We start from the raw sequence: 17,524 nt of genomic DNA, 5'->3' as shown, positions 1-17,524 counted from the left end.
ATCTTCATGGGTCTCATTTTTTCTTATTGTTCAATCACACAATATGAGTGTCACCAGCCAGGCCAGTGTTTATTACCCATCCCCAATTGCCCAGTGGGCTGTAAAGAGTCATTCGCTTTGCTGTGGGTCTGGAGTCACATGTAGGCCAGACAAGGATGACAGATGTCCTTCCCTAAAGGACATTGGTGAGTGAGATGGGCTTTTCCCAATGATTGACGATGGTCATCATTAAACTCTCTACTCCAGATTTTTATCAAGTTCAAACTCCAACCAGGTCCCCAGAACATTACCCAGGTCTCTGGATTAACAGCCCAGCTGTAATATCACGAGGCATCAGCTCCACTTAAAACTGAGGCACCCTAGGAGCATTCTCTCCCAAAATGCTGATGCAGCTAGGTCATTGAAAATGTCAAGATGCAATTATTGATGCGGAGAACTAAGGGATTTGGGACTTAAGGTGGTCAGGTGGAATTGTCGTAAGAAGAAAAACAAGCTCAAGAGGGTGAATAGCTTACTCTAGTTATTATGAGCTTTGACTCCAATATGTTCCTCACGCACAAGGATGTAACAAGTAGTGGCAGATTTATAGTCTATTTGGTAGCCATGTGAACTTCAATGCTGGATGCTAATCTAGATTTCAATGCAGCTCTGTTGATTATTAGACACAATGAGAATCTGGAAGTATAACTAATTCTACAATGAACTACCAGAGAATTTCTGCAAAGGTTTCATTCCTATAAATTGATTTTTCAGAAACAGTGGAACTAAGGATGATAAAGAAGCAGGCCAAAAAGTGGGGCCTAGACCATAGCAAAGTTAACCATGATCTTATTGAATGGCAGAGTAGGTACTGAGGTGCTGAATGGCCTAATTCTGCTCCTAAGTCTCATGGTCCTCTTAAAGGCATAAGAATGTTGCTCCTGAGATAGCAGGAACTGCAGATGCTGGAGAATCTGAGATAACAAGGTGTAGAGCTGGATGAACACAGCAGGCCAAGCAGCATCAGAGGAGCAGGAAGGCTGACATTTCGGGTCTAGACCCTTTCTGAAGAAGAGCCTCGGCTCGAAACATCAGCTTTCCTGCTCCTCTGATGCTGCTTGGCTTGCTGTGTTCATCCAGCTCTACACCTTGTTATCTCAGATTGTTGCTCCAAAAGCCTTAATAAGAGCACTGCATAGAAATATGGAAATCTTTACGCTAACCTGATAATTCATAGCTGATTCCAAGGAGGTGTGAATATGTTGCAATGAGCAGCCACTGATCATTACCCCAAATAGCGACCAACTATCAAGACATTACAATGACAGCTTGTGAGATGTTCAGAATAATGCAATGGAGTGGCGTGAGGCATCAAAACAGCAGAGTGACTCATAGCCAGAACCGAGAGTCTGTAGGAAAGTGCTAGGAGAAGTAAGAGCTTCTTGACGAACTAGTACAAGATATGAGTTTCAGTGGCAGCTCACTATGGAGAGACAGTGGAATTATGGCAGTTCATTGAAAATGCAAGGACAACTCTCTAACAAAGGAAGTAGAAGTGCGGCGTACATGTAGGCTCTGTCAAATTCAAGACACAACAAAAAAAGGATCATGAAGAAGCTGACCCAGTGAGACAAGCTGAAGGGATGGTGAAAACTCCCCTGGGTAAAAGAGGAAATTCCATGCGGTGCTCCTGCCTCTATCACTGGGTCCAGTGGTCAGTACCCATCTTTGGTGCTGCTGACATTTTGTTCTCTTATAGCAAGGAGCACCCTCTGGGTGGAGGACATCCATTTTAAAGGACTGTCTAGCATGAGGTGGTGGGACAGTGAGTAAATTCCCTACCTCGGCTTCCTCTGGTTAAAGTTCCGCACACCATCCCTGGCTGCTAAAGATCTCAAAGAGCTAAGTATAAATCCAGGAATCTCAAACAATCAACCGAGTGGACTGCTGCTTGTTTCTGTTCAATCTGAAAAACCCAGTGCCACCAGAACAATATGCTTCATAGTCGGGATACAGGAAGGCGATAAAGGGCTTAGTGACATGGCGCAATGAAAATTCTCTCCTAATGCAAACAAAGCTAAAGAACTGATAATAAAATGTGAGGCTGGATGAACACAGCAGGCCAAGCAGCATCTCAGGAGCACAAAAGCTGACGTTTCGGGCCTAGACCCTTCATCAGAGCCTCTGATGAAGGGTCTAGGCCCGAAACGTCAGCTTTTGTGCTCCTGAGATGCTGCTTGGCCTGCTGTGTTCATCCAGCCTCACATTTTATTATCTTGGAATCTCCAGCATCTGCAGTTCCCATTATCTCTAAAGAACTGATCATTGATTTCACAAAGAATGGAGGAGAACACACCCCTATTTACATCAAAGGAGTAGAGGTTGACAGGATTGAGAGCATCAAGTCCTGAGGAGTGATGATAACTAACAAACTGTCCTGGACTTCCCACGTTGAAGTGACGGTCAACAAGGCACAACAACACCTCTTCTACCTCAGGCAGCTGAGGAAATGTGGAATGTCCGTAAGTTCCCTCACCAACTTTTACAGATGCACCACTGTAAGCATGGTGTCTGGGTGTATAACGGCCTGGTACGGCAACTGCTTTGCCCAGGACTGTACGAAACTACAGAAGGTGGTGCACACAGCCCAGACCATCGTGGAAGGCAACCTCCCAACCATGGACTCCATTTACACTTCTTGTTGCCAGGGAAAGGCAGCCAACATTATCAAAGACCTGTCACATCCTGGTAATGCTCTCCCTCAACCTTTTCCATTCGGCAGGAGATACCAAAGCTTGAACACATACACCTGCAGGTTCAAGAACAACTTCTTATTGTGACGAATGGCCTCTCTAACTTCAAATAATGTTGATCTTGTTATTGTTGATTTTGCCTTATACACATGTACAGTGTAACCCGTATGACCTCCTCTGTCCAAATGGTTTTTTACCCTTATGATCTGTATGTCCTTGCTTACTTTGATTTGCCTGCATTGCTTGCAAACAAAGAATTTCATTGTACTTAGGTACACATGGCAATGAATCAAATCACATCAAATAACTGCCTTCCAAAGTAGGTGGTCATGATAAACTGAGGCAGCTCATCCAGCTTGAAACATGCCTCAGTAAACCTAATAACCAAGTTTAGAAGTTTACATCAATGGCACTCTGTTCAGATCCTGCAGTCCCTCCAGTCTTGGAGAGGTTTAGTTGAACCAATGGGCTTCATTGTGGCCAAACTGATGGTTTCCCTTTTCTCTAAATCACTTGGGAGATATGTCACTATCTAGGCAGCATTTATTCTCCATCGCTTTTGTTGCCCTAGTGAAGATGGCAGTGACCTGCCTTCTTGAACCACTGCAGTCCATCTGCTGTAGGTAGACCCAGAATACCCTTGGGGATGGAGTTCCAGAATTTTGACTCAACGACACTGAAGGATATACTTCCAAGTAATGATGGTGAATATCTTTGAGGGGTGTTTACAGGAGGTGGTGTTCCCATTTATCTGCTGCCCTTGTCCTCCGAGATGGAAACGGTCATGGGTTTGGGAGGAGCTGTCTAAGGAGCCATGTGACTTTCTGCAGTGCATCTTGTAGATGGTACACACTGCTGCTACTGAGTATCAGTGACAGAGGAAGTGGATATTGCAGTCGGTCATGTGGGCCGCTTTCCCCTGGATGGTGTCAAACTTCTTTGTGTTGTTGGAACTGTACCCACCCAGGTAAATGGACAATATCCCATCACATTCCGGACTGTGCCTGACTGGCTGTGGATGGTGCACAGACTTTAGGTAGACAGGAAGTGAGTTACTCACTACACTGGTCGGAGCCTCTGACCTACCCTTGTATCTAAATGGAGATTAAAGAGCGAAAAATGGCTGCCCAGTTGGAGTGATTCTTACGAGAGATTCGACAGGTCCTAGAGCTGTGCAATCTGTTATTTTTGACACAGTCACATTAGCTGATTGACCCATTTGTCCCCCTCAGTAATTTGGGTTTGCCATGGGAATAAGGTCTGGTCGTAAATATGTAAATGAAGATTAGATTGACCAATATAATCAGTTTGTATCATACATTAAACCACGCTCTGTGAGAAGCAATTGTTCTACATTGGATTATACTCCAGAAGTCCAATCATCCATCTGAAACTCAGGTACACTCGTAATTGATAATAAGGGCACAAATCTTGAACTGTCAAATGACTATCTCACAGAAAAAGCGAATTTAACCAGGATTTAGCTTTGAAAAGCTTGAGATCTGTATCTACACTTCCATATCTCCAAAAACCTTCCTAACTCAATAGGAGACATTAAAATGCTCGACAACATATCTGTGCTGCAAGAATGCATCCTTATCGCTCAACCATCCATATTACAGTAGCGAGGAATTTAAACAAAAGATCAGTTCCTTAGTCACCGCTAACTGACAGATTTAAAGCACAAACTGCGACAGCAAGAGATAAACACCAGTACATGTAGAGGTAACTGCTTTTATAACACTTAAAATTGTAGAACTTTAAATAAAAACTGTGATCAGAGATAATGGGAACTGCAGATGCCGGAGAATCCAAGATAACAAAGTGTGGAGCTGGATGAACACAGCAGGCCAAGCAGCATCTCAGGAGCACCAAAGCTGGCGTTTCGGGCCTAGACCCTTCATCAGAGAGGGGGATGGGGAGAGGGTTCTGGAATAAATAGGGAAAGAAGGGGAGGCGGACGGAAGATGGAGAGAAAAGAAGATAGGTGGAGAGGAGAGTATAGGTGGGGAGGTAGGGAGGGGGTAGGTCAGTCCAGGGAAGACGGTCAGGTCAAGGAGGTGGGATGAGATTAGTAGGTAGGAAATGGAGGTGCGGCTTGAGGTGGGAGGAAGGGATGGGTGAGAGGAAGAACAGGTTAGGGAGGCAGAAACAGGCTGGGCTGGGTTTGGGATGCAGTGGGGGGAGGGGATGAGCTGGGCTGGTTGTGTGATGCAGTGGGGGGAGGGGACGAACTGGGATGGTTTTGGGATTCGGTTGGGGAAGGGGAGATTTTGAAGCTGGTGAAGTCCACATTGATACCATTGGGCTGCAGGGTTCCCAAGCGGAATATGAGTTGCTGTTCCTGCAACCTTCGGGTGGCATCATTGTGGCACTGCAGGAGGCCCATGATGGACATGTCATCTAAAGAATGGGAGGGGGAGTTGAAATGGTTCGCGACTGGGAGGTGCAGTTGTTTATTGCAAACCGAGCGGAGGTGTTCTGCAAAGCGGTCCCCAAGCCTCCGCTTGGTTTCCCCAATGTAGAGGAAGCCACACCGGGTACAGTGGATGCAGTATACCACATTGGCAGATGTGCAGGTGAACCTCTGCTTAATATGGAAAGTCACCTTGGGGCCTGGGATAGGGGTGAGGGAGGAGGTGTGGGGGCAAGTGTAGCACTTCCTGCGGTTGCAGGGGAAGGTGCTGGGTGTGGTGGGGTTGGAGGGCAGTGTGGAGGGAACAAGGGAGTCACGGTGAGAGTGGTCTCTCCGGAAAGCAGACAAGGGTGGGGATGGAAAAATGTCTTGGGTGGTGGGGTCAGATTATAGATGGCGGAAGTGTCAGAGGATGATGCGTTGTATCCGGAGGTTGGTGGGGTGGTGTGTGAGAACGAGGGGGATCCTCTTTGGGCGGTTGTGGCGGGTGCGGGGTGTGAGGGATGTGTTGCGGGAAATGCGGGAGACATGGTCAAGGGCGTTCTCGACCACTGTTGGGGGAAAGTTGCGGTCCTTGAAGAACTTGGACATCTGGGATGTGCGGGAGTGGAATGCCTCATCCTGGGAGCAGATGCAGCGGAGGCGGAGGAATTGGAAAGAGGGGATGGAATTTTTGCAGGAGGGTGGGTGGGAGGAAGTGTATTCTAGGTAGCTGTGGGAGTCGGTGGGCTTGAAATGGACATCAGTTACAAGCTGGTTGCCTGAGATGGAGACTAAGAGGTCCAGGAAGGTAAGGGATGTGTTGGAGATAGCCCAGGTGAACTTGAGGTTGGGGTGCAAGGTGTTGGTGAAGTGGATGAACTGTTCGAGCTCCTCTGGGGAGCAAGAGGCGGCGCCGATACAGTCATCAATGTAACGGAGGAAGAGGTGGGGTTTGGGGCCTGTGTAGGTGCGGAAGAGGGACTGTTCCACGTAACCTACAAAGAGGCAGGCATAGCTGGGGCCCATGCGGGTGCTCATGGCCAGCCCCTTTGTCTGTAGGAAGTGGGAGGAATCATAAAAACCGTCCACTTTTAACATTACATCAGTTCCCTCAGCATTTATTTTTCATGTTTTCCTTCCTTTTATTTTAGTCGGCAGATATTGTGTATTGAATCCATTTTGTGATAACCACTGAAATGAGAAAAAAAAATCCATCTCATATACTTGGCTCACCAACTCAGTTATAAACTCTGTACGCTAAAAATACTAAGGAAATTTCTGATACACTGTGTTTCAGACGGGTCTGATGCATCTGTTTATTACAGCAAACAAGCATAACTGCAGTAGGATATTTTACCCTATTCGTACTGACTATGTACAGAATGGATCAGGTGTCAGGTTTTGATGAGATTGTGGTCCAAAAAACAATATGATTATATTATTTCTATCCTGTGGTGCAAAGTGTGAAGTTTTTGTGTGAAGCAGGATACAGTGGTGATGATAAAGTTCCATTTATTCTCCATGTTAGTATGAGCTTTTTAATGTTCGTTGGTGCCAGGTTACTAATTTCTTGTTACATGTTGATTGTGATTATTTTGACTTGGTTTGATGGTTCAAACAATAGCAGGTCGGAATCTTGATTTTGCATATCTCCTGAACTTCATTACCACTGAACACAAAACTATTGCACAAACTCAAAATTGCCTCAATGAATACAGTTAAACAATATTTCTCATCAGGTAGTGTGTATCTTTTATAAACTGATAAAAGAACTGTTTAAAAAACTGATTTATTGGACTTGTAGATTTAACAATAACCTACAAAACTTAATTTATTATAAGTCTTTACTATTTATTAGCCGTCTATTTTAATTTAGTTATTAATTTAACTCATTGCAAAGGACATTCCAATACTCTTCACATCTGAAGAAATAGCTTTGAAGTGTAAACACTGTGTATTGCAGGAAGCACAACAAGCAAACATAAAATGTTCAGTTTCTGGTTAATGGTAACCCCCAGGATGTTCATTGGTCAAAGGAAGGGAAGACAAAGCCTAAGGAATGTGAGGGGACAAAATTGGGATCTGGAGGATAGTGGTCTTGATGGACAGGCAGAGGTAAAGAAAGAGCATATGTGTGGGTGGCAGATGTCTGGGAATAGGGTGCCATGTGCTGTATCTGATTTGGAAAGAGAGCCATCAAGGGAGGCTGCCTCAACTTTCCTTTGTGATCGAGGCCTGAGCTAGAAGGCCAGCTGGGTTCCCACCCTCTCCTGACCAGCCCCATCTCCAGTTGGCATCAAAATTGAGGCCAGCAGGAATAAGACCTAATAGTTAGACATTTAAGTTGCTCAATTTTCTAGTGAACGCCTTGCCCTGTTTCTCATAAAACAGCAGATGGTCAGGCAGGGAATTTTACAGACTCACATATCCTCCTTATTTCATTAGGAGTATAAGAGCAACGTGGTGATGTTTAACTTGTACAAGAGATGAGTTAGACCTCAGCTGGAGTATTGTGTACAGTTTTAGGCACAACTTTACAGAAAAGATGTGAATGCATTGGAAAGCGCGCAGAAGTGATTACTAGAATGGTTCCAGAGATGAGAAACTTCAGTTGTAAGGATAGATTACAGAAGTGGGGACTGTTCTTCCTGGAGAGAAGGTTGACAGGAGATATGAGTGAGCTTTTCAAAATCAGGAGCAGACTGGATAGAATAGGCAAGGTGAGGCTATTTCTGCTTGTGTAAGTAACACGAACAAGAAGGCATTGATTTAGAGTGAAGTGTAAATGAAACAAGAGTGATGTGAGCGTAAAACCTTTTCACACAGTGAGTAGTTAGGTTTGAAATTTATTGTCTGGAAATATGGTGGAAGCAGGTTCAATTGAAGCATTCGAGAGGCTATTAGAAAGTTTTTTTGAATAGAAATGTTGCTCAGAGATATGAGGAAGAGGCAGGAGATTGGCCCTTGATGCTAGAGCCCCACTGTATAATACAGTACCATGGAAACTATGATGGGCCAAATGGCTTCCTTTTACGTATAATAATTCTGTGATTCTTAAAACCTACTGATGGTGGGGTTTTGGAATCATGTAACATGTAAACACGCCCTTTGGCCCAAAATGTCCATGCCAAACCAGGTTTCCTAAACTGAACTAGTGCCATTTGCCTGCTTTTGGCCTGATCCCTCTAAACCTTTTCTATTTATGTGCCCATCTAAAAGTATTTTGAATGCTTTAATTGCCATCGCCTCTACCACTTCCTCTGGCACCTCATTCCATATATGTATCACTGTCCACATGAAAAAGTCCCTTTTAAGTCTTTCCTCTCTCACCTTTAACCTACGCTCTCTAGTTTTGGAAACAAAAATAAGACTTGCAAGAAAAGCTCTGCAGGTCTAGCAGCGCATGTGAAGAGAAACCAGAGTTAACCTTTCAGTGACCCTTCCTCAGTCCCTCTGTCTAGTTTTTGACTCCCCTACCTTGGGAAAAGACTAGTTCATAAGGTTTTACTCAATGCTTCACAAAAGCAAAGGAAGACCACAAGAAACAGGTAAAAACTGAAAATTTCCAATCGATTCACAATTGAGGGAGCTAACACATAATTCAAATGCAGCAATTGAGCACTCATTACAGGGCATCTCATGGTACACAAGTCCATATCATTGCCCCCTCCCTGGCACAACTCAATTCTATAGATGACTTCATATCACCCACATAAGGTACGCATGGAGGTTGATCAGCTCAATTGGCTGAATATCTGGCTTGTGATGCAGAGTCATACCAATCGCGTGTGTTCAATACATGAGCCAGGGGAGCATGGTGGCTCAGTGGTTGGCATTGCTGCCTTACAGTGCAAGGGACATGGGTTTGTGTCCAGCCTTGGGTGAGCGTCTGTGTGGAGTTTGCACAATCTCCTTGTGTCTGCGTGGGTTTCCTCCATGTACTCCAGTTTCCTCCCGCTGTCTAGAGGTGTGCAGGTTAGGTGGGTTAACCATGTGATAGGGTGCCTGGGTAGGATGAAGTTTGGAGGCTCAGTGTGCCTTTAAAGGGCTGAATGGCCTATTTCCCTGCTGTACTGATTCTATAAGTAAGATATAGCCTTCTCAACTTCGCATCTCACTGGAGACATGGTGACCTGCAGGTTCAACTCACCACCAGTCATCTCTCTCTTGGACTGCACTCTAATATAACGCATTGTAGTAACAAAGATTTGAAGAAATTTATTCTTCTAAACTCATAAGACAAAACAGATCTGTTATTATTACAAATCCAACTTGTATTAAAAAATAACAAAAATAAGATTATCAGTTGCACTTTCAAAAGAGGGGAAAAAATAGATGTATTCAAATTACAGGTTTATTGTGGGTTATGCATTCACTCACTGGGAAATTTTGTCTTCATCAATTTTCTTGAAACGACCCCAGAAAGGGTCATGATCATTATATTTGACATAGAAATTGCTAGTCACATATCTTACATAAAGCTGTTCTTGAAATATAAAAAGAACATTAGACTGTCAAAGGTTTTGTAATAATACGATCTATTTTAACCACAAATAGAAGCTACAGCAAATTTATTGTAGGGTTTATTTTAAAATGTACAAGTTTAATAAACCAATTTCTTTTTTTAAACATTCATACATCAGCCTATAAATATGCCTAATACGTGCTCATAATTCATACTGACGTGCATTTTCACCATCTGTTTGTATGCACTGTTATAAATTACTACGTCAAACTTTTCTACTCAATATTGCTTTATCAGCTGAGAGAATCATTGCTGACAACTCACTTTGGAACATCCTGAAATTGTGAAGGAAGCTATGTGAATGCAAGTTTACAATCCATGTACAGACTCTGATAGGGTTGCTTTAAACAGTAGCCCCAACGTAACACACCCCCGCCATGGTGCTCTAATATACCCACTGGAGATCCCTCCCTTCATCAAGTTAACAGTCACAATGGTGTTAGCCATTACTGTTCACATCATTATGAAGCAACTTATCATCTTGCAAAGAGCCACCAGGGACCCACCAGGCCAAATAGCCTTCTGCTGAGTCCTGGTCATTCTGTGGGCTTATGAACAATGACTGACGCTTATACAACACCATAAAAATATGGAGGAGATGCAAGGTGCTTCATGACATTGGGATCAGAATAAAATAAATGGAGAGCAAGGAGAGGCATTAGAAGACAATAACCTTGATTAGAGAGGATTTGGGGATACAGACAGCAGTTTTTAATGAGTTGAATATTGTAGCAAAAGAAATTTGGGAGACTGGCCCCTCATCTTGCACTTAATGAACAATAACAATTGGAGTTGGCATTTGGAATGGTTGAGGTTTTTAGTAGCATACAGACTGAGCTGGAGCTAGAGGTAAGGGCAAGAGATGTATTACTAGAGCTGTGTAGACTGAGACCTGTCAATGCTGTCATCTAGAAACTAAACATGAAAAGTGGTTTAAAGACATCAAGTAGGTCTATTTTTGACAGATTCTGGTGATAACACTGGCTACCTAACAGCCTGAAGAGATTGTTCAGTACTAGGTATTGTGAAAACCATTGGCTTTGGTTTACATTGGTTGATATTGAGTTACCGGTCAATAAACATCTGTCCTCATTTTCACTTCCATTCACATCAGGAGTGTAAAGACCGTATCATTGCATTTTTCTGTATTTCTGATTGTGGACTGAAATGAAAAAAGGACTGTTTAAATAACCAATGATTGTGTAGGGATTTTGGCATTTATTAAAAGCAAGTTACAGAAACCCGTTGTCTGCTGTGTTTACACTGCTGCTTTGTTCAGTCAGTGAAGAAGACTGTTCACGGATAGGATGGCACTGGGGGATCATGTGCAAAGAGATTGGCTCCTGGGAATTTGAACAGCTTGTGGGTGTAAATGATACTAGCAGAAGCTTTTAGACCTCTGAAAGGGGTAGTGTGCAGTAAATATACCTTAAGTCTAAGGAGATGCACTTATTTCCTTCACTATTTATAAGCAGTGGTCTTTAACCAGTGAGAAAGGGACTCTGCAGTCAGCACCAGTCACCTTTATCAGTAGATAAGAAGTGAAAAGAGCCTGGAGAAAAGAGATTGAGGAAGAAGCTGGAACATCTCAGCAAGTCATGTGCTCAGGTCGTAGTGAATTATTTTCCCCAATAATGCTTTCTTACCCTCCACCATAATCCCAATGTTTATCATCTATCTGTATCTGTACATGGATGCAGGAGGTCCTCAGGGTTAGTGTTTTAACTGTATGATCATATTGCAACAGTGCACAGTTACTTACTTGTAGTTAAAATCTACCTATTTGCAATCAATAGAAATGTTTGTTAAATACGGAATTCTGGTCCATTTATTTTGTTAGCCCAGGTCTATCTGAGAACAAAATTGGAGATTCTGCCTAATAATAAAATGTGAGGCTGGATGAACACAGCAGGCCCAGCAGCATCTCAGGAGCACAAAAGCTGATGTTTCGGGCCTAGACCCTTCATCAGAGAGGGGGATGGGGTGAGGATTCTGGATTAAATAGGGAGAGAGGGGGAGGAGGACCGAAGATGGAGAGAAAAGAAGATAGGTGGAGAGGAGAGTATAGGTGGGGAGGTAGGGAGGGGATAGGTCAGTCCAGGGAAGACGGATTCTTCTTTTCTCTCCATCTCTCCCTATTTAATCCAGAACCCTCACCCCATCCCCCTCTCTGATGAAGGGTCTAGGCCCGAAATGTCAGCTTTTGTGCTCCTGAGATGCTGCTGGGCCTGCTGTGTTCATCCAGCCCCACATTTTATTATCTTGGATTCTCCAGCATCTGCAGTTCCCATTATCACTGGAGATTCTGCCTACTTTGATAGCATTTTTAACCCTTGTGACAATTCCTCAAAAAATCCAGCTGGATTTCCAGCACATTAACCCGAGTGAGGGGAAACAGGACCCACATATTATGGGTAGGTGATCTGAAGTCAGAAAAGTGCATAGTCGAGTCAAAATTACCCCCATTGAGTTTTATCATCTGTGGGCAAGATGGATTGTATGCCATAAATTATTGATTTCTTTCACGAAAAGAACCTTCATTTGAATTCAGCCAACGAAAATGGCCCAAATAAGTTCAGTAATATTCATTAAAAAAAGCATGAACTCAAAGGAGAAAAACTGATGTTTCTGTCAAGATTTTAGTTTTCATTTCAACCTTTGCTGTCACTTCTGCCTCTACAACTCAACGGGTCTCTCTGGCCAGATCCAGATAAATCTTTGGATCAATTATGGTGCAGGTTCATTCCTAACCTGCTGCAGTTTTAGGACCAACAGGCCTAACAAACAGAAGACTACTGGGAACAAAAACAGAAGCTGATGGAAAAGCTCAGCAGGTCTGGCAGCATCTGTGAAGGAAAAAAAATAAAGTTCTGAGGGAGGGTCATTGGACCCGAAACGTTAACTTTGTTTTTAACTTCACAGACACTGCCAGGCCTGCTGAGCTTTTCCAGCAACTTTGTTTTTGTTCCTGATTTACAGCATCCGCAGTACTTTTGGTTTTTAGAAGAGGACCATTGTCCTGGTGGTATCTCTTTGAAAGAGGAATTCAAATATTTCCATTCCTCTATCTTCCCCAATAGCTTTACAATCTTATCTTTTCGCTTCCCATCGTGTATTTATCTAATACCCTTTTGAGATTAGTATTAAAACTGCTACAATGAGCCTTTCAGGTTATGTGCTCCAGAGCATAAGAAATAACCACAGAGGACCCTGGAGAAACTCAGCAGATCTCGCATCATCTCTGGAGAGACAAACAGAGTTACTGTTTCCAGTGATTCTTCTTCATCACACTCATTAACCCTGTTTCTCTCTCAATCGATGCTGCTAGACCTGCCAAGTTTCTCCAGCATTCTCTGTGCCTCTTTCAGATTTCCGACATTCACAGGATTTTGCTTTTATCCAGATTGTAAGAACTGTCCACATGAACAAATTTGCCGAAACTTGCCGAAAAAATGAGATGTGCTTTCAACACTTTCTATCTTGTAATCATCAGGACAAATGCAAGAATGCCAAATTTCAAATGGTAGCAACTGCAGGAGACATGGGTGCTGATGGGTTCGAAACTTAATTCTGATTGCACAACTTGTCTTGGATTTTCACCGATATTCGTGTTCTGTAATATAAACAAATTTCTTATCATTGCACTCGAGCTTCCTTCACCAAAAAATAAGTCACTTGTTACAGTCATCATGATATTGTGGCTTTAAGAGGGGTCTTTTGCCCTGGAATTTTTTGAAGAGAGATTTTAAAGCAGAGGCACAGAGCAGTATACCCAATCCACTAGAGTAAACAGCTTGTGAGGTCTTGGGGTTTTTTAAAATTAGAACAATAGAAGTAGCCTGAATGGGTGTTGTCAAGCTTCCACAGAACCAGGATTTTTAGTTTTTCAGTTTTATTTGGTAGCAGTTCTAGCTGGGGTTTTGGAGGTATGAAAGCTGTTTGTTTCCTCTCTCAGTTACAGCTAAAAGCTAGGGAGTTCTCTTCTTGCTGTTGGAGATGCATATGAGACAATCTGATTGTCTGAATTTGCCTTCGACAAGGGTGTGTTAATGTGATGTTACTATATTGGAACAGTTAATTGGTAATAGTCACTGCATTTATTACTTTGTTAAGCATTTTGCTAGAGTTATACCTAAGGCAATTTATAAATTTTATTTTTGTTTTGTTGCATTTTAACTGAATTGTATGAATAAGATATGTTTTGCTTCAAATCTGGTAATCTGACCAAGCAAATTGTATCTGGAACACTCCACCTTACACTTACCTTTAAAATAAAAAAAAGGGTATAGACTATCTTCTGGATATTTTGCAGCTGGTTCATACAAATTGATCAGTTTCTGTGGTCTCTCAGGGCAGAAACCTAATTAGAAGATTTCAAAAGGAAAGTTGCAGAAACGACGGGTAAAGTTTGGATAGGTCACAGAGATCAGAGTTATATTTTGGATAATATCCGTTGCAGCACCACACCTAATCTGGCAGAGACCAGTGCCATTCTTTCTCATAAAGGTCTCTGCATTCCATTGCCATTCTTATCACTGGGGAATGTTTGCAGAGTCTTAACCAGTAATGGTCCAAATGCAGAATGCACAAAAATTGGATGCACAGTTAGAAACTTTCCCTGGACTATTCTTTTTAGCGTTAATAAACTCAAAAAGAGTCCATAAGTCAAACAGCAGAAATCCTACCATCATAAATCTCACCTTACACACTAAAACACAGCAACAAGTAAGAATGGTGGAGCAGAACCAATGTTCTGTACAACGTAATATTTCTGACACATACAATTTTACAGTTCCATTGATCTGGCAGGCTACTGATGTGAAAGCATCCTTATGGCTACATTGTGAATGTACAGCTGAATACCTTGAAATAACTATCCAATTAATTCACAAGCGGTATTTGGTTTCATGGTTTCTCTCTTTTCCCCTGATAACTCCATCACAGTTGATAGGGCTTTGACAATCTTGTCACATACCTTGTGCTCAGTTTTGATTAACTGTTTCAGGGAGATGGTTGTTCTCGAACGGCAATTTTGTTCACAATCCATCTTGCCTGTGACATTTTCACCTGTCTCTTATTTTTACCATTGGACACTGACAGAATATTCTGCATTCGAGCAGCTGCATTGAAGGAGGGTGCACAGACCAAACATCCTGCACCATCATCCCAAAACTAATCAAGAAAACTGTGACAGAGACAGTAAGAACTGCTGATGCTGGACAATCTGAGATAACAAGGTGTAGAGCTGGATGAACACAGCAGGCCAAGCAGCATCATAGGAGCAGGAAAGCTGATGTTTCGGGTCTAGACCCTTCTTCAGAAATGGAGGAGGGGAAGGGGATTCTGAAATAAATTGGGAGAGAGGGGGAGGTGGATAGAAGTTGGATAAAGGAGAAGATGGATAGAGAGGAGACAGACAGGTCAAAGAGGCGGGGTTGGAGCCAGTAAAGGTGAGTGTAGGTGGGGAGTTAGGGAGGAGTTAGGTCGGCATCTCAATTTCGCTTGGGAACCCTGCAGCCCAAAGGTATCAATGTGGACTTCACAAGCTTCAAAATCTCCCCTCCCCGACTGCATCCCAAAAACAGCCCAGCTTGTCCCCACCTCTCTGACCTGTCCTCCCACCTATCCACTCCTCCCACCTCAAGCCCCATCCCCATCTCCCACCTAGTAGCCTCATCCCGCCTCCATGAACTGCCGTCCTCCCTGGACCGACCTATTCCCACCGTAACTCCCATTGGAAGTACCACTGCCTGGTACTGCACCAGCCTCAGGACAAGGATCATCACTGAATTGCAGGATCATTGGGATAGTGTCATCTGCAATTACAGGTTGGGGGGCTCTCAGTGGGATCTATTCCCTCAATCAGGCACTGCATATCTTGGAATGCATATCTCCTCCCTCCACACCCTCATCCCTAGGAGCCTGCAAGCAAATGCATACTTTCAGTTATTCCTGAATGCCAGCCACACCTGCCTACCACTGCCCACCTTCCTCTCCTTGCCCAGTTCTTGGTGAGTGCCAATGGCAGTAGGCATAGCCATCACACAAGCTTTAATTACCCTTTAAAGACCTCAATTGGCAATTGGGCAGGAAGACCATTCATAGTTGCCCAGAGTACTAATAGAGACCTGGTAGCTGCCAATATTGATGCCCTCCCACTTAATTAAATGCCCCCTACCACCTTTCCACAAGAGAGTTTAGTTATATTTTTATAAGTGACGGTTATTTAATGGTTACCACATCCAGTTTGATGACATTCTTCCCATTTCTTTCAAAGAAAACCCTTCTTTTGCTCAAACTAAATTTGTGCAGTGGCCTTTGCCCTGTTTATTATGGGAGGGGTTGATAAGGGGAATGTAGCGGATGTCATGTATTTGGTTGTAGATTTTCAACAGGCCTCAAATAAGGAGTCACTTGTCAAGTTCTTTGCAAGGGTTAGGCTACATGGGGTCAGACAATAAATAAATAGAAAATGGACCAAAAATAGAAAAGCAGAGAGAAGAATGAAAATTGTTCCTTAGGCTGAAGGGAGTAGAAAGCATTGCTGTATAAATATTCTTGCTGGGACAAATGTTCACCATCATTTACATCTATGATTTGAACTTAGAAATAAATATCTGCATCCAAAATTTGTAAGTAAGACCTAATCAAGGGGGAGTATAGTTGACCCGTCAGAAGAAAACAACATAATACAACAAAATAACAGAAAACTTGATTGGCAAAACTTGCTAACTGTCAGAGAAATTATAAAATAGACGAATGTAATGAATTTCAGCAAACAGAAACATCACCTATACATCAGAAAATGCAAAATTGGCTCCTGCTGGATAATGAAAACACTAATCAGACCTGTCCTTAATTAAATGCCTTTCTTTCTCTTGTTGTGCACAGTGCCCAACATTAGATAGGATTCCATAATTAGACAACAGTTGCTGGATAATCCTGAATGTGTGAGGGATTACACAACCAATTTGAGATGGTCAGTCAGGGTCAGAGTGTAGCACACTTACATATACTGGAAACTAGATACATTAATTCAGGGTACCCTGCTTTTGCAGACATATGGAACATGTTCACATGTCTGTTTCAACTCAATAAAACAGATGACAGTAATTTGTTGCTTTATTTCTTAGAACAATGCCCTGACAAATCAAAGTAAACCTGCCTGGTTCAAAATTTAACACAACCTGGCTGTCAACTGTGAAACAACATTAATGGGTGCACTCTCTATGGCAATGCCTCTATCAATCAGAGACCGCTTACCATCCAATCAGTACCCTCTTCTCATGCTGTGTAATTGCTGGCTTTCTCCTTGAACTCGTATTCTTGCAAAATGTCCTGATGAGTACGAGTTTAAAAGTTTTGAAAAACTGTGCCTTTTTTTCAGCAATACTCATGTTCAGTACAAACAAATGGCTATTAATGAATTCATTAATTTAGTATGGGGTTTTGAGGTATGGCTACACTCAGAGAATTTCACACAATTCTAGGGCGAAGAAAATCAATGTATGTGCATCAGGGGACCCAACTCAAGAGCTGCTCATGTTCATGTGGAAGTTGGCAGCACATGCATTTAGTTCTGCCAAATTTGTTTGATTGCCACATAGCACTGAGCGGCTCCCACACGACTGATGCCCCTCAGTATTCTACCCGAGCAGGGGGGAGGTGGTGTTTTGCAACATGATTCATTAGACCTTCTGCTCTTAAAGGCAATCTGTCCCCGTGAAAAGGAGGCTGCAGTCACTTGGTGGAAGTCACTGCTTTTATTGCACAATCATTGCAATTGTGAACAAGGCAGATGGAGCCCCAGAACAGACAGAGGGGTCCCGGGTCGCTGAAATGAGGAGCTGAATGGATATAAATAGACCT

Source organism: Stegostoma tigrinum, chromosome 23 (genome assembly GCF_030684315.1).
Source record: "Stegostoma tigrinum isolate sSteTig4 chromosome 23, sSteTig4.hap1, whole genome shotgun sequence".
In the NCBI taxonomy this organism is placed as follows: Eukaryota; Metazoa; Chordata; class Chondrichthyes; order Orectolobiformes; family Stegostomatidae; genus Stegostoma; species Stegostoma tigrinum.
This window is presented reverse-complemented; position numbering follows the sequence as displayed.